Here is a 9,251-nt window from a genome sequence, read left to right on the forward strand (position 1 = left end):
CCGTAACCTTGGCTGTGCCTGATGGTGGTGATATCTGTGCTGGCACTGTGACCCTGCCTTTGGTTGTGCTTGTGCTGTGGCTGCACTGATACTGTACACCCAGGTCGCCCTGATCGTGGTCTGGTCCTGGTTGTGCCGATGCGGATATCTTGCCTTTGGACACCTCCCTATCAATATACGCATGAGACTCTTATCATCAACATCAATATCATCATATAGTGCATTTAATAAATAAACACCTATCGTTTATTGTAATATCACATGCGTCTGTTTCCTTTATTGTTGTGCCTCTCTCCTCCTCTCCTCCCCTCTCTCTTTGTCTTTCCTTTTTGCCTTGATTGTATTTCATTTGTTGTGTACGACATCTATGTACGTCTGTTGTCCTGGAAGAGGGATCCCTCATCATCCTCTACTGCTCTTCAGGAGGTTTTTTCTTTTTTTTTTCCTCCCATTACAGGGGTCCTTTTTCGGGAGTTTTTCCTTGGTTGATTTGACGGTCTAAAGGGAGAGGGATGCCGTACACTGTAAAGCCCTCTGAGGCAAAACATGTTTTGTGATAATGGGACAAATGAATGAAATTGACTTGACTTAAATTCACTAGTATGGCAAAAATACCAAACAATGACATGTCATGAAAACAGATGAAAACACCTCAAAACAGCATAAAATAGCGTGCTGAGAAACGCCATAGCATTAAAACATGCAAAAACGACCATAAACACCATGATATAACATGTTGAAAAAAATGACCATAAAAGCAAGGCTATAGTAAGGAAAAAATGTCAAAAAATGACATGTCCAAAAAGAGCTTTAAACACCTCAAAACAGCAGAAAATGCACTGCTGAAAAACAACATAGCATTAAAAAGTGCAAAAACTACCAAAACACCATAAAATAGCATGTTGAAAAAATGACCAAAAAAGCAAGGCTATAGTAAGGCAAAAATGCGAAAAAATACCATGTCATAAAAACAGCTGAAAACACTTCAAAACAGCAGAAAATAGCGTGCTGAGTAACGCCATAGCATTAAAACGTGCAAAAATGTGCAAAAACACCATAATATAGCATGTTGAAAAAATGACGAAAAAAAGCAAGGCTATAGTAAGGCAAAAATGCCAAAAAATACCATGTCATGAAAACAGCTGAAAACTCCTCAAAACAGCAGAAAATAGCGTGCTGAGAAACGCCATAGTATTAAAACGTGCAAAAATGACCATAAACACCATAAAATAGCATGTTGAAAAAATGACCAAAAAAGCAAGGCTATAGTAAGGCAAAAATGCCAAAAAATGACATGTCATAAAAACAGCTGACAACACCTCAAAACAGCAGAAAATAGCGTGCTGAGTAACGCCATAGCATTAAAACATGCAAAAATGTGCAAAAACACCACAAAATAGCATGTTGAAAAAATGACGAAAAAAAGCAAGGCTATAGTAAGGCAAAAATATCAAAAAATGACATGTCATAAAAACAGCTGAAAACACCTTAAAACAGCAGAAAATAGTGTGCTGAGTAACGCCATAGCATTAAAACATGCAAAAATGTGCAAAAACACCACAAAATAGCATGTTGAAAAAATTACGAAAAAAAGCAAGGCTATAGTAAGGCAAAAATGCCAAAAAATACCATGTCATAAAAACAGCGGAAAACACTTCAAAACAGCATAAAATAGCGTGCTGAGAAACGCCATAGCATTAAAATGTGCAAAAACGACCATAAACATTATAATTTAGCATGTTGAAAAAATGACCAAAAAAGCAAGGCTATAGTAAGGCAAAAATGCCAAAAAATACCATGTCATAAAAACAGCTGAAAACACCTCAAAACAGCAGAAAATAGCGTGCTGAGTAACGCCATAGTATTAAAACGTGCAAAAATGTGCAAAAACACCATAAAATAGCATGTTGAAAAAATGACGAAAAAAAGCAAGGCTATAGTAAGGCAAAAATGTCAAAAAATACCATGTCATAAAAACAGCGGAAAACACTTCAAAACAGCATAAAATAGCGTGCTGAGAAACGCCATAGCATTAAAATGTGCAAAAACGACCATAAACACCATAATTTAGCATGTTGAAAAAATGACCAAAAAAGCAAGGCTATAGTAAGGCAAAAATGCCAAAAATTACCATGTCATAAAAACAGCTGAAAACACCTCAAAACAGCAGAAAATAGCGTGCTGAGTAACGCCATAGTATTAAAACGTGCAAAAATGTGCAAAAACACCATGAAATAGCATGTTGAAAAAATGACCAAAAAAGCAAGGCTATAGTAAGGCAAAAATGCCAAAAATTACCATGTCATAAAAACAGCTGAAAACACTTCAAAACAGCAGAAAATAGCGTGCTGAGAAACGCCATAGCATTAAAATGTGCAAAAACGACCATAAACACCATAAAATAGCATGTTGAAAAAATGACGAAAAAAAGCAAGGCTATAGTATGGCAAAAATGCCAAAAAATACCATGTCATAAAAACAGCTGAAAACACCTCAAAACAGCAGAAAATAGCGTGCTGAGTAACGCCATAGCATTAAAACATGCAAAAATGTGCAAAACACCATAAAATAGCATGTTGAAAAAAATGACGAAAAAAAGCAAGGCTATAGTAAGGCAAAAATGTCAAAAAATACCATGTCATAAAAACAGCGGAAAACACTTCAAAACAGCAGAAAATAGCCTCTTGAAAAACGCCATAGCATTAAAATGTGCAAAAACGACCGTAAACACCATAATTTAGCATGTTGAAAAAATGACCAAAAAAGCAAGGCTATAGTAAGGCAAAAATGCCAAAAAATACCATGTCATAAAAACAGCTGAAAACACCTCAAAACAGCAGAAAATAGCGTGCTGAGAAACGCCATAGTATTAAAACGTGCAAAAACGACCATAAACACCATAAAATAGCATGTTGAAAAAATGACCAAAAAAGCAAGGCTATAGTATGGCAAAAATGCCAAAAAATACCATGTCATAAAAACAGCTGAAAACACCTCAAAACAGCAGAAAATAGCGTGCTGAGTAACGCCATAGTATTAAAACGTGCAAAAATGTGCAAAAACACCATGAAATAGCATGTTGAAAAAATGACCAAAAAAGCAAGGCTATAGTAAGGCAAAAATGCCAAAAAAATACCATGTCATAAAAACAGCGGAAAACACTTCAAAACAGCATAAAATAGCGTGCTGAGAAACGCCATAGCATTAAAATGTGCAAAAACGACCATAAACATTATAATTTAGCATGTTGAAAAAATGACCAAAAAAGCAAGGCTATAGTAAGGCAAAAATGCCAAAAAATGACATGTCATAAAAACAGCTGAAAACACCTCAAAACAGCAGAAAATAGCGTGCTGAGTAACGCCATAGTATTAAAACGTGCAAAAATGTGCAAAAACACCATGAAATAGCATGTTGAAAAAATGACCAAAAAAGCAAGGCTATAGTAAGGCAAAAATGCCAAAAATTACCATATCATAAAAACAGCTGAAAACACCTCAAAACAGCAGAAAATAGCGTGCTGAGAAACGCCATAGTATTAAAACGTGCAAAAATGACCATAAACACCATAAAATAGCATGTTGAAAAAATGACCAAAAAAGCAAGGCTATAGTAAGGCAAAAATGCCAAAAAATGACATGTCATAAAAACAGCTGAAAACACCTCAAAACAGCAGAAAATAGCGTGCTGAGTAACGCCATAGCATTAAAACGTGCAAAAATGTGCAAAAACACCATAAAAGAGCATGTTGAAAAAATGACGAAAAAAAGCAAGGCTATAGTAAGGCAAAAATGCCAAAAAATACCATGTCATAAAAACAGCGGAAAACACTTCAAAACAACATAAAATAGCCTCTTGAAAAACGCCATAGCATTAAAATGTGCAAAAACGACCATAAACACCATAATTTAGCATGTTGAAAAAATGACCAAAAAAGCAAGGCTATAGTAAGGCAAAAATGCCAAAAATTACCATATCATAAAAACAGCTGAAAACACCTCAAAACAGCAGAAAATAGCGTGCTGAGAAACGCCATAGTATTAAAACGTGCAAAAATGACCATAAACACCATAAAATAGCATGTTGAAAAAATGACGAAAAAAAGCAAGGCTATAGTATGGCAAAAATGCCAAAAAATACCATGTCATAAAAACAGCTGAAAACACCTCAAAACAGCAGAAAATAGCGTGCTGAGTAACGCCATAGCATTAAAACGTGCATAAACGTGCAAAAACACCATAAAATAGCATGTTGAAAAAATGACCAAAAAAGCAAGGCTATAGTATGGCAAAAATGCCAAAAAATACCATGTCATAAAAACAGCGGAAAACACTTCAAAACAGCATAAAATAGCGCGTTAAGTAACGGCATAGCATTAAAACGTGCAAAAATGTGCAAAAACACCATAATATAGCATGTTGAAAAAATGACCAAAAAAGCAAGGCTATAGTATGGCAAAAATGCCAAAAAATACCATGTCATAAAAACAGCTGAAAACACTTCAAAACAGCAGAAAATAGCGTGCTGAAAAACAACATAGCATTAAAACGTGCAAAAACTACCAAAACACCATAAAATAACATGTTTAAAAAAAATGAGCAAAAAAGCAAAGCTATAGTAAGGCAAAAATGTCAAAAAATGATATGTCCCAACAAGTGGTTGAAACACCTCAAAACTGCATAAAATAACGTGCTGAGAAACGCCATAGCATTAAAACGTGCAAAAATGTCGAAAAACACAATAATATAGCATGTTGAAAAAATGACCAAAAAAGCAAGGCTATAGTATGGCAAAAATGCCAAAAAATACCATGTCATAAAAACAGCTGAAAACACTTCAAAACAGCATAAAATAGCGTGCTGAGTAACGCCATAGCATTAAAACGTGCAAAAACGACCATAAACATTATAATTTAGCATGTTGAAAAAATGACGAAAAAAAGCAAGGCTATAGTAAGGCAAAAAGGTCAAAAAATGACATGTCATAAAAACAGCTGAAAACACCTCAAAATAGCAGAAAATAGCGTGCTGAGTAACGCCATAGCATTAAAACGTGCAAAAACGACCATAAACATTATAATTTAGCATGTTGAAAAAATGACGAAAAAAAGCAAGGCTATAGTAAGGCAAAAATGTCAAAAAATGACATGTCATAAAAACAGCTGAAAACACCTCAAAATAGCAGAAAATAGCGTGCTGAGTAACGCCATAGCATTAAAACGTGCAAAAACGACCATAAACATTATAATTTAGCATGTTGAAAAAATGACGAAAAAAAGCAAGGCTATAGTAAGGCAAAAATGTCAAAAAATGACATGTCATAAAAACAGCTGAAAACACCTCAAAATAGCAGAAAATAGCGTGCTGAGTAACGCCATAGCATTAAAACGTGCAAAAACGACCATAAACATTATAATTTAGCATGTTGAAAAAATGACGAAAAAAAGCAAGGCTATAGTAAGGCAAAAATGTCAAAAAATGACATGTCATAAAAACAGCTGAAAACACCTCAAAACAGCATAAAATAGCGTGCTGAGTAACGCCATAGCATTAAAACGTGCATAAATGTGCAAAAACACCATAAAATAGCATGTTGAAAAAATGACCAAAAAAGCAAGGCTATAGTAAGGCAAAAATGCCAAAAAATACCATGTTATAAAAACAGCTGAAAACACCTCAAAACAGCAGAAAATAGCGCGTGCTGAGTAGCATACATAGCATTAAAACGTGCAAAAACGACCATAAACATTATAATTTAGCATGTTGAAAAAATGACGAAAAAAAGCAAGGCTATAGTAAGGCAAAAATGTCAAAAAATGACATGTCATAAAAACAGCGGAAAACACTTCAAAACAGCAGAAAATAGCCTCTCGAAAAACGCCATAGCATTAAAATGTGCAAAAACGACCATAAACATTATAATTTAGCATGTTGAAAAAATGACCAAAAAAGCAAGGCTATAGTAAGGCAAAAATGCCAAAAAATGACATGTTATAAAAACAGCTGAAAACACCTCAAAACAGTAAAAAATAGCGTGCTGAGTAACGCCATAGTATTAAAATGTGCAAAAACGACCATAAACACCATAAAATAGCATGTTGAAAAAATGACGAAAAAAAGCAAGGCTATAGTAAGGCAAAAATATCAAAAAATGACATGTCATAAAAACAGCGGAAAACACCTCAAAACAGCAGAAAATGGCCTCTACAAAAACGCCATAGCATTAAAACGTGCAAAAACAACCAAAAACACCATAAAATAGCATGTTGAAAAAATGACGAAAAAAAGCAAGGCTATAGTAAGGCAAAAATGTCAAAAAATACCATGTCATAAAAACAGCGGAAAACACTTCAAAACAGCATAAAATAGCGTGCTGAGAAACGCCATAGCATTAAAATGTGCAAAAACGACCATAAACACCATAAAATAGCATGTTGAAAAAATGACGAAAAAAAGCAAGGCTATAGTAAGGCAAAAATGCCAAAAAATACCATGTCATAAAAACAGCGGAAAACACTTCAAAACAGCAGAAAATAGCGTGCTGAGAAACGCCATAGCATTAAAATGTGCAAAAACGACCATAAACACCATAATTTAGCATGTTGAAAAAATGACCAAAAAAGCAAGGCTATAGTAAGGCAAAAATGCCAAAAAATGACATGTCATAAAAACAGCTGAAAACACCTCAAAACAGCAGAAAATAGCGTGCTGAGTAACGCCATAGCATTAAAACGTGCAAAAATGTGCAAAAACACCATAATATAGCATGTTGAAAAAATGACGAAAAAAAGCAAGGCTATAGTAAGGCAAAAATGCCAAAAAATACCATGTCATAAAAACAGCGGAAAACACTTCAAAACAGCATAAAATAGCGTGCTGAGAAACGCCATAGTATTAAAATGTGCAAAAACGACCATAAACACCATAAAATAGTATGTTGAAAAAATGACCAAAAAAGCAAGGCTATAGTAAGGCAAAAATGCCAAAAAATACCATGTCATAAAAACAGCGGAAAGCACTTCAAAACAGCATAAAATAGCCTCTTGAAAACCGCCATAGCATTAAAACGTGCAAAAACGACCAAAAACACCATAAAACAGCATGTTGAAAAAATGACCAAAAAAGCAAGGCTATAGTAAGGCAAAAATGCCAAAAAATGACATGTCATAAAAACAGCTGAAAACACCTCAAAACAGCATAAAATAGCGTGCTGAGTAACGCCATAGCATTAAAACGTGCAAAAATGTGCAAAAACACCATAAAATAGCATGTTGAAAAAATGACGAAAAAAAGCAAGGCTATAGTAAGGCAAAATGCCAAAAAATACCATGTCATAAAAACAGCTGAAAACTCCTCAAAACAGCATAAAATAGCGTGCTGAGAAACGCCATAGCATTAAAACGTGCAAAAACAACCAAAAACACCATAATATAACATGTTGAAAAAATGACCAAAAAAGCAAGGCTATAGTAAGGCAAAAATGTCAAAAAATGACATGTCATAAAAACAGCTGAAAACACCTCAAAACAGCAGAAAATAGCGTGCTGAGAAACGCCATAGTATTAAAACGTGCAAAAACGACCATAAACACCATAATTTAGCATGTTGAAAAAATGACGAAAAAAAGCAAGGCTATAGTAAGGCAAAAATGCCAAAAATTACCATGTCATAAAAACAGCTGAAAACACTTCAAAACAGCAGAAAATAGCGTGCTGAGTAACGCCATAGCATTAAAACGTGCAAAAATGTGCAAAAACACCATAATATAGCATGTTGAAAAAATGACGAAAAAAAGCAAGGCTATAGTAAGGCAAAAATGCCAAAAAATACCATGTCATAAAAACAGCGGAAAACACTTCAAAACAGCATAAAATAGCCTCTTGAAAAACGCCATAGCATTAAAACGTGCAAAAACGACCAAAAACACCATAAAATAGCATGTTGAAAAAATGACCAAAAAAGCAAGGCTATAGTAAGGCAAAAATGCCAAAAAATACCATGTCATAAAAACAGCTGAAAACACTTCAAAACAGCAGAAAATAGCGTGCTGAGTAACGCCATAGCATTAAAACGTGCAAAAATGTGCAAAAACACCATAATATAGCATGTTGAAAAAATGACCAAAAAAGCAAGGCTATAGTAAGGCAAAAATGCCAAAAAATACCATGTCATAAAAACAGCTGAAAACACTTCAAAACAGCAGAAAATAGCGTGCTGAGTAACGCCATAGCATTAAAACGTGCAAAATGTGCAAAACACCATAATATAGCATGTTGAAAAAATGACCAAAAAAGCAAGGCTATAGTAAGGCAAAAATGCCAAAAAATACCATGTCATAAAAACAGCTGAAAACACTTCAAAACAGCAGAAAATAGCGTGCTGAGTAACGCCATCGCATTAAAACGTGCAAAAATGTGCAAAAACACCATAATATAGCATGTTGAAAAAATGACCAAAAAAGCAAGGCTATAGTAAGGCAAAAATGCCAAAAAATACCATGTCATAAAAACAGCTGAAAACACTTCAAAACAGCAGAAAATAGCGTGCTGAGTAACGCCATAGCATTAAAACGTGCAAAAATGTGCAAAAACACCATAATATAGCATGTTGAAAAAATGACCAAAAAAGCAAGGCTATAGTAAGGCAAAAATGCCAAAAAATACCATGTCATAAAAACAGCGGAAAACACTTCAAAACAGCATAAAATAGCCTCTTGAAAAACGCCATAGCATTAAAACGTGCAAAAACGACCAAAAACACCATAAAATAGCATGTTGAAAAAATGACCAAAAAAGCAAGGCTATAGTAAGGCAAAAATGCCAAAAAATACCATGTCATAAAAACAGCTGAAAACACTTCAAAACAGCAGAAAATAGCGTGCTGAGTAACGCCATCGCATTAAAACGTGCAAAAATGTGCAAAACACCATAATATAGCATGTTGAAAAATGACCAAAAAAGCAAGGCTATAGTAAGGCAAAATGCCAAAAATACCATGTCATAAAAACAGCGGAAAACACTTCAAAACAGCATAAAATAGCCTCTTGAAAACGCCATAGCATTAAAACGCAAAAACGACCAAAAACACCATAAAATAGCATGTTGAAAAATGACCAAAAAAGCAAGGCTATAGTAAGGCAAAAATGCCAAAAAATACCATGTCATAAAAACAGCTGAAAACACTTCAAAACAGCAGAAAATAGCGTGCTGAGTAACGCCATAGCATTAAAACGTGCAAAAATGTGCAAAAACA

This window comes from Plectropomus leopardus, chromosome 21 (genome assembly GCF_026936395.1).
Source record: "Plectropomus leopardus strain MGB_pleo_1.0 chromosome 21, ASM2693639v1, whole genome shotgun sequence".
Taxonomy (NCBI): domain Eukaryota; kingdom Metazoa; phylum Chordata; class Actinopteri; order Perciformes; family Serranidae; genus Plectropomus; species Plectropomus leopardus.